Source organism: Callorhinus ursinus, unplaced genomic scaffold (genome assembly GCF_003265705.2).
Source record: "Callorhinus ursinus isolate GAN/ISIS: 27379988/994484 unplaced genomic scaffold, GSC_fseal_2.0 scaffold24, whole genome shotgun sequence".
In the NCBI taxonomy this organism is placed as follows: domain Eukaryota; kingdom Metazoa; phylum Chordata; class Mammalia; order Carnivora; family Otariidae; genus Callorhinus; species Callorhinus ursinus.
This window is the reverse complement of record NW_027397086.1, coordinates 3,761,171-3,776,526: the sequence shown is the minus strand read 5'-3', so window position 1 is coordinate 3,776,526 and position 15,356 is coordinate 3,761,171. Positions and strand designations below refer to the sequence as shown.

At 56.9% G+C, this 15,356-nt stretch overlaps 1 long non-coding RNA gene and 1 other non-coding gene across 2 annotated transcripts; one reads left to right on the top strand and one right to left on the bottom strand.

Moving 5' to 3' along the window:
- Positions 1-17: 17 nt before the first annotated feature.
- Positions 18-1,924, bottom strand: LOC141374953 (uncharacterized). Its single transcript, XR_012382190.1, has 3 exons — positions 1,845-1,924; positions 1,168-1,406; positions 18-160 (listed from the first exon to the last, which is right to left on the bottom strand). It is a non-coding gene; the product is annotated as an uncharacterized lncRNA (long non-coding RNA).
- Positions 1,925-11,136: 9,212 nt separating this feature from the next.
- LOC112836790 (small nucleolar RNA U3) lies at positions 11,137-11,348 on the top strand. Its single transcript, XR_003211560.1, has one exon. It is a non-coding gene; the product is annotated as a small nucleolar RNA U3 (small nucleolar RNA).
- The last annotated feature ends 4,008 nt before the right edge of the window (positions 11,349-15,356 follow it).

Below are 15,356 nucleotides of genomic sequence, written 5' to 3'. Positions count from 1 at the left end.
TCTCCGAAGATTTGTCTTTAATGAAAAGGATTCGTTTGTCCAAGTTGTTTCCAAAGCCGAGGCGATTGCCCGGCTGGAGCGCATCATTCCCGACGCTTCTCCGACTCCTGACTCCTGCAGCGGCTGGAGGAGGCTCAGCCCATCGGTCCGTCTGGAGGGGCTGGCGGGAGGGGTCGGTTTATTTGGGATTTAGGGGTTGGTTTAGGCTTTTTTGTTTGGGGGGCATTGGTGGGGGCTAGGTTAAAACCAATTCAAAACGAATTAGCGAGCGCGTTCCGCCGGCATCTTCTTTCGCCCGCGACTTGCTGCGGCTCGGGCCGAGGGCGGGCTCCCCGGACCACAGTCATGCCCCGCCGCGGCGTGCCAGCTTCGTTCCCGGCCGAAATTTGAAAAAGGGAAAAACGACGCGATCGACTGGAGGCCCGCGCCAGCCACGACTGGTCACCCGCGGAGGAGGAGGAGAAGGACGACGACGACGAGGGTGAGGATGGCGGCGCTGGTGGCAGGGACCGGCGTCCCTCTTTTGCGCGCCCGGCTGGGGCCGCGATCCTCGCGCTGGGGCCAGCCAGCCGCCTCCCCGAGGGGTCTCGCCCGCGCCGAGCTCGGTCCCTGCGGCTTCCGCCCCTGTTGCGCCCGGAGCTCAGCCACAGATGTCCAGCCACAATTCTCGGTTGGCCGCAGACTCGTACAAGAATTGCGTTTGGACAATCAGTGGCGAAGCCCCCGAGTTCGGGGCCCCGGTTTCCTGCGTGCGGGCTTCCGCTTGGCTCCTTAAAAGCGCCGGACCAGGAGATCTCCGGAGCTGCGCGTCCGACTACCTCGCAGACGCTCAGCGGTCGCGCCCCATCCCGCGGTAGGTGGACGAGCAGGCACGCGGATCCCGACCCTGCGTGGGGATCCCCATCGCCCCTGGCGTGTGTCTCCTTCGATCGCGGCCCGGGGTCCCTAGAGTAGCCCGCGTTGGGTCTCTGCGCCGCCCTGAGTCGGGGGAATCTCCTCTGTCAGGGCCGGGGAACCCCAACTCCCCTCTCCCCGCCCCCAGCCTGGGCTCCCCGGGCTCGCCGGGAATCCGGAAAGCAGGGGCCCGAGGCCGGGTCGCGTTTCCGAGCCCGGGGTGCGGGCTGCTGGACTCGTGGGGTCCCCGCCCCCGCCCAGCCCCGCACGCACCGGCTCCGGCGCTCTCCGCTTCCCTGTGGCTGAGTTGCGGCCGGCGCCCGGCGGTAGCGGTGGCGGCGGTGGCCCGGGCGGCGGGAAGCGCTGGAATGCGCCGCCGGGTCACCTGCAGCGCCCGGGGAGCCGGGCTGGGAGCCGGCGGGCTGGCGAGGCGCAGGGCTGAACCCGAGCGGGCGCCTCTGGCGGCTCGGGGCCGGGGCGGGCTTTTAGTGGGCCGCTCCAACAATACGGGCCTGGCGCGGAGAAAGGGGCTCGGCTGCAATTGGTACTGGATTTGAATAACGCCACGGGGCCATCAATGGTCATTGTGTCGGCGGGTAATGAATCTCCGCTGTCTCTCGGGCTGGCCAGGCAGCTGCAACCTGCGCTCAGGCAGCTCTTAAAGACATAGCGTGCCCCTCCCCGGGGGCGCCCCCCTCCCCTGCACCGGCCGGACCCCTCGCCCTCCCACCCCCACCCTGGGCCCTAGACTCCCAGTGCCCCGCCTGCTCCCTTGACTGAACCCTTTGCCCATCGCCCCCTCCCTTGTCCTGGACCAGACACCCGCATCTCGGCGCTACACTCCCATGGACCTGACTCAGACCCCCTGGCCTTGGCTGAGCTCCCCAGGAGTGCCCAGGGGACCCCAGAGTCTTTTCAGGCCCAATCCTGGCCTCCCATCTGCAGCTAACCTGAGGCCTCCGGAGCCCTCCTTCTTTAAGCTGCTGCCCTAGGGACTTCTAGCTGGCGGGTGAGGGGGAACAGTCTGGAGGTCAGAGGGTCACCCCCTTAAAAGGCTCTGCTGAAGGATAAGGGAGGAGGGCATGCAGTCCCAACCCCCAGGCTGAAGATGCCATCTCCAGAGACCACACCCCCACTAGGGATCTGGAGACTGCCCTCTCCCCAGACCAAGGACAAGGGCTTGATTCCCAGGATACCTCCTGCAGGCTTCTGGATACCTCAGCTCTGGCAGGGGGCAGGGGGCGCATGGGGGTGGGGGAGCAGGGGGAGGGCGAGAGGGGCGTGAATGCTATTAATGCTTGTCTTGTCATGTCTCTTCCACTGGACAGCCCACTGTTTTGGGAGGCTTGGGGCTCTGTCTAGGTCTGATGTGCCCCCCACCCCCAGCCCAGCCAGGTCTGGCGCAGAGAAGGTTCTCAGTCAGCTGGGGGAATACATACCAGTTTCTCACCCGCAGAGCTCAGCCTTTCTTTCCCAGTGAAGCTCACACCCTGGTGGGGAGTGCGTGGCCATTCCACCCATACATCCTGCCTTCCTCCATCCACCCTAGGGATCCCCAGACACTCAGAGGACCCCTGTCACCACCCTGAAATCCTCTCCTCTCCCCATAGTTTGTGGGCCGCCTAACTATGTGCACACATTGGATTGTGATCATTGGTTTGTCTGTACTCATCAGACAAGAAGTGGATCCTACTAATCTTCAGGCTTCTGGAGCCTAGTAACAGTGCCCCCCCCCCACACACACACACCACCCATCGTTGAATGTCCATGAATATCCACCGGTGGCTTAAACATGAATCACACACACTTCTTGGAGTTTCTTACAAAAAGTTGAAAAAAAATACGACTTCTGGGTAGTAGTACTTGAAGTCGGGGTTTCGTAGCAAGAGAGCCCTGCTAACCAGGTCCCAACTCTTGGGAATGTGCCATCTGCTAATAATAATAGCCACAACAAAATGCTTGATGTGCCAAGCACTAAACACTTTTAAGGTAGTAGCCTGTGGTCTGCTCACAACAACCCTGAGAAGTGGGTACTATTAGCAGCCCCACTTTACAGATGAAGAAACTGAGACCTGTGGCAGTGATGTTGGTAGCCGTTAGCCGGCAGGCGATGGAGCCAGAGCCGGAGCTCAGGGCTGGGGAACTCACTGCCCACTGGTTTCCAGCCTTTACTCACCACAGCAGAGATACTGAGGGAACCTGTGGAAATGCATATGCAAAGTGGCAAGACCCAAAAGACACCCGCGTCTTCTTATAAATCCAGACCCAGCCCCAGCCCCGGCCCAGTCTGACAGGAACACAACCTTGACTGGAGCTGGCCAGTGTGGTCTCTGCACCGGTGCCGAACTCCCAGGCCTCGTCGGAAAGCCACATTCTACAATCTAATCTACACTTTCCACCTCCGGGGTCTGTCCGAGCTATTTAAAGCCATCAGTCCTGGGCAGAGAAGGGTCAATTGGCCTCATCCTCATCCTCAGGGAAACTGAGGAGCCAAGAAGGGTCTTATCGCTCGCGAGTCATTGAAAAGATATTTCTGGAATGCCTACTGTGTGCTGGCGCGGGATTCAGCAATGGGCAGTGTCCCCCAGAGGCAGACCAGCGGAGGAGGAGACCCCAGTCCCCTGGGAGTGGGGAGTTGGGCACCGTTCCAGGCAGGGGGCATGGCACGCCCCAAAGCTAAGGAGCGAGGAAGACCTGGGAGAGTGGGAAGGGAAGTGCGGAGAGGAAGTGCCAGATAAAGCCGAGGTTGACCCTGCCGGGGGCCGTAGGACATTGGGAGGATTTGTGATTTTATCCTAAACACAGTGGGAGTCCTGGAGGGTCTGACACATTCAGATTTACATTTTTAACGGTTTGCTGGGGCTGTTGTGTAGACAACGGGGGTGGGGCTGGGGAGGGGGCAGGCTGGACGACAGGAGACCCATTGAGCTACTATTGCTGGTTTGCAGGTGACAGCCGGTGTTGGCCTGGGATTAGGGGATGGCCGAGCAGGGTCCCAAACTGTGTCCTCGACAGGCAGGTGACCTCAGGTCGCCTGGCAGTGAATGGCATTTAGTGAGTAGCTGAGGTGTACTTTGTGTGCTGGAGGCTGGGGGGAGGGCGAAGAGAAAGATGGGCCCCCTGCTGTTACCTCTCCGGAAGTATCCATTCACTGGACAAGTGGGCAGGCACACAAATAGCCAGCCAGCCCCCGTGAAAGGGGCAGGAAATCTCTCTAAGTGAAATATTAGCAGAGCTATGGGGGATTATAGAAGACCAAGCAATTCATTCCAACAGGACCTGAGGAATCTTCTGGGAGAGGCAGCATTATTTTGGGCAAGTGAATTCCAATAGACTAAACTGAAATCTAGTTACTGCCTCTGTGAAATGGGGCCGTTATGCCTGCCCTGCCTCCTTAGAGATGGTTGTGGTGTTGGGAGAGTCCAAACACACACCTTGCATTCGCTTGCAGTAAGATTTTATCATTGCCTCCTAGCACAGACACACACACACACACACACACACACACGCACGCACGGATACATGTTCAGGCTCATGCATGCATTCAGCTATTGTAATTTCTGCTCTACCTTCTCCTTTATTAAGACCAACCCAGGGGCGCCTGGGTGGCTCAGTCGGTTGGGCCTCTGCCTTCGGCTTAGGTCATGATCCCAGGGGCCTGGGATCAATCCCCCCCGCGTTGGGCTCCCCGCTCAGCAGGGAGTCTGCTTCTCCCTCTATCTCCCTCTCCCTCTGTGTGCTCGCTTTCTCTCTCTCTCTCTAATAAATAAATAAAATCTAAAAAAAAAAAAAAAAAGACCAACACATCAGGAAGGAGGTGACAAAGTTGTCTACACTGCCCATTAAGCATGCCCTATCCTCCAGGACTGTCATTTTACCAAACACTGCCCAGCACAAAGGACACGCTCAGTAAACGCCTGTTGAATGAATGATTGAATGGGTGCTTTATTGGAGGAACAATTAAATGAATAGGTGGATGGACAGACAGATGATGAAAAAACAGTTGTTAGGGCGCCTGGGTGGCTCAGTTGGTTAAGCGACTGCCTTTGGCTCGGGTCATGATCCTGGAGTCCCGGGATCGAGTCCCGCTTCGGGCTCCCTGCTCAGCGGGGAGTCTGCTTCTCCCTCTGACCCTCTTCCCTCTCGTGCTCTCTCTCATTCTCTCTCTCAAATAAATAAATAAAATCTTAAAAAAAAAAAAAAAGAAAAAAGAAAAAACAGTTGTTAGGACACTTGGATGGAAGATGACTTGAGCGCCTGGATGCATGAATGTAGCCAATCAGCTGAGGTTCTAGATGCAGATCAGGACACGTTGCTGTGTGAGGGCTCAGTGAAGGAGGCTCTAAGAGGCATCACGAAGCAGCCTGGTCTCTGCGGTTCAGAACCCTGTCCAAGATGTGCAGCAGGGCAGACGAACGCCCAGTGAGCAGCATGGGGACCCGTCAGTCAGGTTGTACCTCCGGGCAGGATATTTCCAACCCTGGAATCCTTTCCCCAAATACTGCTATCAATCCCCGTTTCAGGGTGGCCTGGTTGGAGCAAAGAGCCCTGCCCCGACTCGTCGTGCCTCCCCAGGCCAGGCCCTGCCCGTACAGAGTTCTCTAAGAGCAGCCGGGGTTCTTACACGCTGATGACCAAGTGGCTTGCCTTCATAAATGAATTGTCAACCTGAGAATGTCCCCATTCTCAGAAGATAACCAAGCCAGGCCACCGTCCCCTCCCAGAGGGGACCCTAAGAACCCCTGCGCCCTGCATAGCATGTTCCAGTTTATAAAAGATGATGTTCCTGGCTGTCTCAGTCGGTGGAGCATGCGACTCTTGATCTCACGGTCTTGAGTTCAAACTCCACGTTGGGTGTAGAGCTTACTTAGAAAAAGTTCCTCTGCAGGAGATGTCAAGGCAAGGAAGCTTTCCCAACGAAAGCCGCCTCCACCCGCTGGGTTGCTTCATCCCATCCCCCGTGCTCTTGTCCTCATCACACACATCGCTCTGAAAGCCTGTCCTCACTGGCTGTCTTATTTGTCCACCAGAATGTGAGCCCTATGCGGGCAGCGATCACGTCCTGCCCGCTGTTTTATCCCCGGCACCTAGAACAAGGCCTGAGTCTTAGATGGTGCTGAATTTGATTAAATGCCCCAGTAAAGGGATAAATAGATGGGTGCATGGATCATTGTAATCCAGTCAACAGCCACCATTTATTAGCACTAGCGCTGGGCTGAACACTTTTCATGATCCCTACAGATTTGTGAGAAATGCCACCACTCACCCCATTTTACAGATCAGAAACCTGAGGCCTGGAGAGAGGAAGCCACTTCCCCCAGGTACAGAGCAACTGAGTGGCAGAGCCAGGTTTTAGACCCGAGTCTGTCTAACAGCAAAGCTCACGTTGTTAACCATGATACCTGATACTCTGTCACCCCAGCACCCAGTGAGCTTAGAGCCACTGGAAGTAAAGAGTTCGGACGGAGACATATTGTCTGATTCCATTTATAGAAATATCCAGAATAGGCAAATCTGTAGAGACAGAAAGCAGATTAGTGGTTGCCTAGGATGGGAGGCAGGGCGAGTTGGGAGGGAAGGGGGAGTGAAGGCTAATGGGCACAGTGATTCTTTTGGAGATGATGAAAGGGTTCGAAATTGATTGTGGTGATTGCACAACTCTGTGAACCTACTAAAAACCATTAAATTGTACATTTTAAGTGGGCGATCGCATGGTGTGTGATTTATACCTCAGTAAAGCTACTATTTTCTTTTTAAAGACTTTATTTATTTATTTAACAGAGAGAGAGAGACAGACAGACAGAGTAGCAGAGGGAGAGGGAGAAGCCGGCTTCCCGCTGAGCAGGGAGCCTGACACGGGGCTCGATCCCAGGACCCCGGGATCATGACCTGAGCCGAAGGCAGACGCCTAACCACCTAGCCACCAAGGCGCCCCTAGTAAAGCTGCTATAAAGGAGTTGAGTAGGGGCGCCTGGGTGGCGTGGTTGGTTACTCGATTACTCGATTACTCCATTGCCTTTGGCTCAGGTCATGATCCCAGGGTCCTGGGATCGAGCCCCGAGCCCTGTGTTGGGCTCCCTGTTCAGCGGGGAGTCTGGTTCTCCCTTTCCCTCTCCTCCCCACTCATGCGCGCTCTCTCTCTCTCTCTCTCTCTCTCTCTCTCTGTCAAATAAATAAAAACTTAAAAAAAATAAAGAGTTGGGTAGGCGCGCCTGGGTGACTCAGTCGTTCAAGGGTCTGACTCTTGGTTTCGGCTCAGGTCCTGATCTCATCGATGCTGAGATTGAGCCCCATGCGAGGCTCCACACTCAGAGGGGAGTCTGCTTGAGATTCTCCCTCCCCCCTCCCTCTGTTCCTTCCCCCACTTGCACTCGCGCACTCTCTTTTTCTTTCTAAAATAAAAATAAATAAATCTTTAAACAAATAAGTAAAAATAAAGAGTTGGGTAGAGGGGTGGGAGGTGGGGATGGGCAAAATGGGTGAAGGGGTGTGGGAGGTACGAGCTTCCAGTTACGAATGAGTAAGTCATGGGAATGAAAGGCGCAGCATAAGGGACACAGTTTATGATACTGTAATAGTGTTGTATGGTGACAGATGGTGGCTGCACTTGTGGGTATAACCTAACTACAGAGACGTTGAATCACCGTGTTGTACACCTGAAACCAATGTCGCAGTGTGTAACCACACCCAAATACAAAATGTTTTTTATAAAAAGAGTTGGGTGGGGAGGGGCGCCTGACTGGCTCAGTCGGTAGAACATGCAACTCTTGGTCTTGGGGTCATGAGTTGGAGCCCCACGCTGGGCATAGAGCTTACTTGAAAAAATAAAATAAATAGAAAAGGAGTTGGGGCTGAAGTGTCTCATCGTCATTTACCTGCATGCTTGGCAAGTCACTTCCTGTCTCTGAGTGTCAGTTTCCTAACCAGTAAAACGGGAAAAATAAATGTCTCTTGGGCTTGACGCGAGCATTAAATGAGATAATAGTACACGTCATTATCCCCGTTTTGTTGAGGAGGAAACTTAGACCCAGAGGAAGCAAATGACTTGGCCTGAAAATAGAGCTGGTGGGTGACAGGTGAGGGACTCACCAGGGGTCCCTTGGCGCTGCTTCTTTCAGCATTATGTAGACTGGATCGATGTCTGTGCACCCACCCACCCCACCACTCCCTTCCATTCTCCACCTTCTCTGGGGCTCTGAGTCTCCCCACTGTCCAAGCCCAGAGCACACCAAGGTAGTGAGGTTCCCCCCAGAGCATGGGATGCCCTCCCCCCAGCCCCCACCCTGCTCCCCTCCTGGGGCCATGATGCTGTCTTGCTTTTGCTTGTAATAAAGAAAATATCTCAGCTACCCTTCCACAGTTGCTTGGCAACCCCAAAGGGGGATGGGGGGAGCCAAGGGGAGGAGGGAAGGGGGAGGACTCTGGAGCCAATCTGGAGACAAAGAGGAGGATTTCGGTGACATGGAGCCGGTTCTTAGTGCTAACCTGGCCTGGCCGCGAGGCGGGTGGAGTGGGGGCTTTCTCCCACCCCAGCGGCTCACACCAATAAATATGCATTAGGGAAGTGGGCAGAGTTTTTCCCACAGACCTGAAAGGCCACAGCTGACCTTTCTACCCCCTTTATGTACCAAAGTGACAGTCAGAGAGAGCAAAGAGCAGGACCCCCTGAGATGCCTCCCCCCCTGGCCTTCTGACTTGGGGAAACTTTTCACCCTCCTCCTTCCCCTGGCCCCAGACCAGGTCACAGCCTCGCCCGCCCCAGGGCCCCTGTTCCAGGGATTTCAGGTGGGAGTCAGGAGCGCCCAGCCCCAGGGGCGGCCTCAGGCCCTGTCCCGCCTTGGTGGCAGAGCGCCAGGCATGAGGCCCTGGCTCAGCCTGCAAAGGCGCTCCCTGCCTCCTGGGTCAGTCTCTTGTCTGTGGCTTCCCATACTGTGCCCCTCCCCACCCCACCTATGCCTGGGGCCTCCTCCCTTAGGAGCCCCTTGCTCTGGTTCTCTGCCAGTCCCTTCCGCGGCCCTCCGTTCGTCTTCTCTTTCCCAGCCTCACTTCATGTCCCTCTTTTCCCACCACCCACTTCTCCATTCGGTGTCCCTCTTTCCCTCTTCTCCTTTGGGGTGGGCCCCTTCTTCCCCAGCCCCCCTACTTCTGTAGTGCCCCCCTTCGAAAACTAGCAAGTCCTGGGAGATGCCATTTCCCTGAAGTGAAGATGGCATTTGGGGAGGTTGCAAAGGCGGGAGGGTGGGGGCGGTGATCTCTCTCCCTGGTGCCCTGGCTTGCTGGCTGCTGGCCGGGGGTGGAGAAAGTCCGTTCTGAATGGAGTCAGTGTAGAGACAGGAAAAGCAAACACCTCAGCCTGGGCCCTGCTGGCCCTGTTTGGGGGGTGGGAGGGGGCCGGCAGGATGGGGCAGGGGCCTGGGCTCATCTCAGCCTCTCCCGGATCAGCCCTCTCCTGGCTTCCTGGACCCCTGGCCCACAGCATCCAGAGAGAAGGTGGGTTTGGGGGCTACGGACAAGCCCTTAGGAGACACCTTCACCCGCATCTTTCCCTGCTCCACTGCCCAAACCCCAGCCAGTGCCCTTCCTGCCAGGAAACCTTGTGTCTGGGGGAAGGACGGTCTGGCACCTGAGGGCCTGCTTGACCAGCCCTTCCAGCAGCGGGAACTGGGTGGGGAAGTCACCTTGTGCCAGAGCCGGCCCCAGCAGTGCCATCTGCCTCCCGGGCCGAGGGGACCCCAAGATGCTCTGCCCAGGTGAGTTCTCCTCTGGCCCCACAGCCAGTGAGGGAAGGGGAGGCTGGGACCACTCCTCAACCCCCAAGAATCCATGACATTTTCCGCTGGACTGTCTCACCCTCCGTCTGTGATGCATGTGTCGCTGGGACTTGGGCAAGGGGAGCCAAAGGGAAGGTTGGCTAGAGAAGCTGGAGGTGAAATCAGGTGGAGGGGAGACAACAGGGCTGGAGTCTGGGGTGCAGGACTCCTGGGCTCCAAGCCAATTTTTTTTATCAGACTTGCGGACGCACAGAGGCCCCTGTGATGGTCTCCTTTGAACACTTTGGATTCTGAAAGACTCTTGGAATGAGCTCAGAGAGGGGCAGCAACTCATCCTGGGCGACGCAGCAAGTTGGCAGAGCTGAGCCTCAGACCCACGGGGCTCCCTTACCAGGCTGAGGGTAGTACTGTTGGTGCTATGGACACCACGCTGGGCCACCTCTCCTTTACTTTCCACATATAATTTGGACCCTCTGGATTTAAGGGGTGGAGAGGGGCAGACTCCGAACAGCACCTCCCAGGGCCCCCTTCCCTTCCTGTCCTCATGGCGGGGCACCGTGCCCAGGGCTGGCCAACCCCTGCCACAGTCTCTTCTGACTGCCCGGGAAGCTTGGTTGGTCTTTGCCTTACAAGTCCCAGAGAACAGGGCCCCCTTTGCTCTCGGTGTCCGACCATAAGACCCTCATGCTGTAATCAAAGTACAACCATTTCCTGGGAAAGAACGTCAACAGCTGACTGCATGCCACCAAGTCCTAGCAGTGCCCACCTTGAGGTGTCCTGGCCATTGGACTTGGCTGCATGGATCTTGCTAAATAGAAACTGGCAGCCCTCATGGAGTCAGGCGCTGTTCTAAGGTCTTCTAAGTAGTGCACTGAATGGTCAGCACACTCCTACAAGGTGTGTTCAGTTTTACAGGTGGGAAAACTGAGGCACAGAATGTTGCAGGCACTTGTCCACCATGGACCTACTACCAGGAAAAATCAGAGCTAGAATTGGAACCCATAGCCTGGCTCCAGAGCCAGGAGCCCTTAAATGTTCCAGCCTGCTTCTAATGCCTAGGAGGTCTCCGCTAGAGGTCATTTGGTCCAATCCCCTGCATCTGGGTGTCTGCTGGGCCAACCTCTGTTCACAGACAAGAATCAATCTCGTTTTTTAAAAGCACCTGCTCCAAGGGTGGAATTCCCCCTGGGGGTAATCAGACATTTATTTATTCATAGCCTTCTGGCCAGGAGGAGAGGCCCTCCCACCCAGAACTCCCCCGGGTCCAGCTGCCTCCTAGCCTCTCTCCTCACTGCATTATAATCAGAAGTGAGCCAGCCCTGTCTTGTGTCTCGGTTGCACAGACTCCAAGCTGTGTGGCCCTGGACAAGTGACTCAACTTCTCTGAGTCTCAGTTATCCACCGTCAGCTGGAGTTCATGATGCACCTGCTTGGTGAGGTTGCTGAGAAGGAAATGATCAAAGGGGATGACGAGACTGTATTTTCAGGGATCATTTCTATAGTTTGTTACTGGAGAAGTTTCTCTGAACTGTCTAGAGCCTCAGAAACCACGAGGAAGATGCAGTGTTCTCTCTCAAGTGTGAAGCCAGGTCTTGGTGTTGCTTCTGCAACTGCCATTTGTCATCCATAATTGTCCTTCTCTTCCTTCGGGAGAGCGAGAGGGAGAGGATGGTGCAGAGTGGTCTCTGTAGTTAAAAAAAAAAAAAAAAAAGACGGCCAGAAAGGGGTTAGTGATCACAGTGCCTGGCACCTGTGAAGTGCCCAGAACCAAAGAGTCAATACTAATATCACCATATTGCCATCATCATCTCATCATCATCATGGAAATCCCTCTCCTTGCGAGATCAGAGCCTCATGCTTTTGGCCTTCTAGTTTATAGCCTCCTCATTACAGATAGGGAAGCTGAGGCCGAGAGTGGGGAAGGACTGGCCCAGGGTCACACGGCAAATTGGTGGCAGAGCAGGAAGCAGCTCTCAGGCCCCCCTGATCCCCCATGGGATCCCCATCCCTTCTCCTTGGCTCCCTCCCCAGCTCAGGCCCTCCTCTGGGGAGCTCAGGGTCGGGTTCCTGGCACCCAGTCCCGCCCAGGCAGGGCCGGGGAGAGAAGTGGTGGCGGTGCTCGGCGGAGTAGGCGCAATAGCCCGGCGCGTTCTCAGCCCTGGCTCTTTGTCTGCTGCTTTGTGATGGTAAGTGCCGCTCCTAAATCAGTTCTGTGACACCGTTATTGTTGCCCAGCGCGCAAAGAGTCTAAACTTTTCCCCTGAGGTCAAGAATGTGGCCGGTCCCCAAGCCGCCAGGAGCAGGGGCCTGGGTGGCTGGGGGTGGGGCTGGGGCCTCACCCCGAGCCGGGCGAGATGTGGAGGGGAGGGGGTCAGCGGGAACAAAACGCTTTGAAATGCCTCCTCTCCATCACTGCCAACATTGTCCGCTGCCCGCGGGGGGCCTGGCACCGCCTCGCCGGGGCTCCGGCCCCCAGCCCTGGCCAGGCCCGGCCCGGCATCTGAAAATGGACAGAAGGTTATTGTCCCCCTTCGCAGTCCTTTGTCTGCTCCAGTTCCAGATGTCTAGGCTGGGACCAGGGAGCTGACCCATGGTGGGCAGGGGGGAGAGGACAAAGGGGGGAGAGCACGGGTCACTGCATCCTGAGGGGTCGTTCCCAGACCTTGAGATCCCACCCAGCCGCAGCCCAGTCACCTTCTGGGCTGTCTCAGCCCTGGGACTGTGCCCTGTTCCCTTGTCCTTCCTCCCCCTCCCACCAGACCAGGTTCCTGCCTCAGGAGGGAAGGCCACAGGGGTGCAGGAGTTAAGAGCTGGATGCCTTGGGATCCCTGCAGCTCTATCTCAGTCGTTGTGATCTTGGGCAAGTTGGATCCCTCTTGCAGCCTGCTGTCCCCATGGAGGTTCCACGGACCAGGGTTCATTGATTTACAAGGAGCGACAGAGCCCTCCTGTATGCCAGCTCCATGCTGGGCGTGAGGGGGCACAGGCCCGGGTGGGCCACTCAGACCCTTCCAGATTGCGGTTAGTGGTCCTAACAGAAAGGGGTAATAATATGCCCTCCTCCCCCGCGTGGGGTGCTGGGCCAACCATCTCATCCTTTTCACAAGAAAATCAAGGACGCAGAATATTTTCCAGCTATGGACACTGAGACTGGGATGTCAAGTCAGTTGCCCAAAGCCGGGCTGCTGGAAACAGCAAAGCCGGGCTTCTAGCCCAGGCTGACCCGCAGCCACTGACAGGAACGATCTGCTAATAAACTCTTGGAAGGTATTGAGCACAGAGCCTGGCATGGCTCCAGGGCGCTGGTGGTGTAAACTCCACCCATCAGTTACCCCATTCCACAGATGGCCCTTACCAGGGCCCAGCCCCCGGGGTGGGGGTGGGCGGACAGTGGGGGTGGGAGGCAAGGAGCTGGGGGGAACTGAAATAGCACCACCACCAAGGGCTCGGATTCGGGGAACCGCCAGGGCAGCCCCGTTTAAAACCCCAGGTCTGTACAGGCTTGGGCGGGCCGCTTAGACTCGCCACGTCTCCGGTTCCTCATCTGTAAAATGAAAATCTTCCCCGCTTCACGGGACCCGTGTGAAAACTAAGTCAGAGAATACATTTAAAGCCCTTAGCCCAGTGTCTGGCACGCAGCAGGGGGCTCATGATAGCTAGTAGTAGTAGTAGTAGTAGTAGTACTAGTGGTAGTATTCTGAATGGGGTTCTCATTTGGCCCTTTGAACCGTCTTACCTGGGGTCGCCTGAGGACAAGGCTCCGTGGCGGGGAAGGGTGTCTGGTTAGCAGTCGTTGAGGGGGGCGGGGGTAGCGAGGCTTGGTCTTCTTGGGGTCTCTGGAAGTCTCTCACCAGGCTGCTTCCAGGAGGGGGGGGGGGCAATGGAGAAGGGAGCTGGGCCCAGAGGAGTTAACAGCCCGCAGGCCCCGGACCAGCAGGGCTGCCACGCTGCAAGCCACAGCCATGGCCACGGTTTCAGCTGGGGAGCCAGGGCTGCTCCCTGATGGGCAAAACAGCTGGCTGCCCGGGAAAAGCAGCTGGCCTAGCCCCAGCTTCCTGCGGACTGAGGCAGAACCTCAGAGGAGGCTAACTCCCCATCTGGGGTCCTGGGAGACCCGGGCATGGCCAAGAGGCAGAGGGTGGGCCTCTGGAGTGGGTGTGGGCGTTGGGTGGGACCCCTGAAGATGAGGGGGTGTGGGCAGATCCCTGGAGCAGAGACCAAAGCAAGCAGCATGGACAGAGTGACTCCAGCTGGGCGAGGGGTCTCAGTCTCCCCTCAAGGAGGAAAGATGAGGGGCAGGGGAGCCGATGGGGGTCAAGCCTGCACACAGCCCTGGGTCCTCTTGGAACGGGACTTGGAACCTGAGCTAGGAAGGAACCCAGGCGGGTCTCCTGGACTCCTATCTGCCGAGCTGTACCCAGGACCAGGAGCAGGGCATGGGCTCCTCCTCTGGGCAGGAGGCTGGGATCCCTTGACCACAAAGCAGGACAGGGGCCCAGAGAGCCCCCAACCCAGGAGACGTGAAGCTGGCAGCTGGTAAGAGCTCCATCCACGCATTCTCTCCGCCGTGGGCCCCTGTTCCTAGCTTGCTTGGCTGCTAGGCTATGAGGACCCCAACACTGGGGCTCTGTCGGGGCCCCAGGGTACCTCCAGGCTGCTCCCGCCCATGGGTGGAGAAGCAGCACCTGAGACCTCACCTGAGGTTGGGCAGGATAGGCAGAGGGTTAAACGGGTATAGCCAGAGGCAACTGGACCAGAGCCGCCTGCCTGGGCTCCTGGCCCCCAAGCCCCACAGGCCAGACACCCTAATTTCTTCCTGACCAAGGGGGCTTTTCCAGCCCACCTTCCTAACCTCCAGGAAGAAGGGGTTGGCCCCTACCTTGGGTGTGCCAGCCTCAGCTCCCCCCTTCCTGATGAAAGCCACCCTGCAAAGCCTTTGCCAAGTGGGCAGGCCTTGGAGCAGAGGCTTTAGGGGGGTGGGGGGGTGGGGAGGGAGAAGGCACAGGGGAGGGGGATAAGTCTTCCTGGGTCTCTAGCTCCCGAAGCCAAGCGAAAGCCTGGGGTGCTGGCGCCACCCTCTGGCTCTGGCCAGAACCACAATGGCTGAGGGATGGGAGTGAAGATGCTGTTTTGGGTGGGGTGGGGGTGACCCAGAGCCTAGTTAGATGATGGTTCAGGGGTGGTCTGGACCTATTCAGCCAGATGGGCCCAAACCATCATTTTTTTTCCCAGGCGTATAATCTACATGGCCTGGAGAATGAGGCCATAGGTCCCAGAGAACAGCGGCTTCAAACTAGCCTGCATCACAATCACCTGGAAGCCTTATTGGTTTAACCTCCACTCCCACAGCTTCTGATTCACTAGGTGTGGGGAGGGGCCTAGGAGTTTGCATTTCTAACAATTTCCAGGTGAGGCTGATGCTGGCTGGTCCAGGGACCATGTTCTGACAACACTGCTTCAGCGTTTCTGTGAATTTGGCCCAATATTACCTCCGTAGAGTACGTCCTATTATTATATTTTGGGGTGAAAAGTGAGCGGAAATGGCAGCACAGGTGCATGATCAGCCCACCTCAGTGACCCACTGGTCACTGGTTCACGGCCCAAGCGGAAGGCAGACGCTTAACCCACTGAGCCACTCAGGTGCCCCCAGAGCAATCTTTTTAAGACAAATCACATCACTTCTCTGCTTAC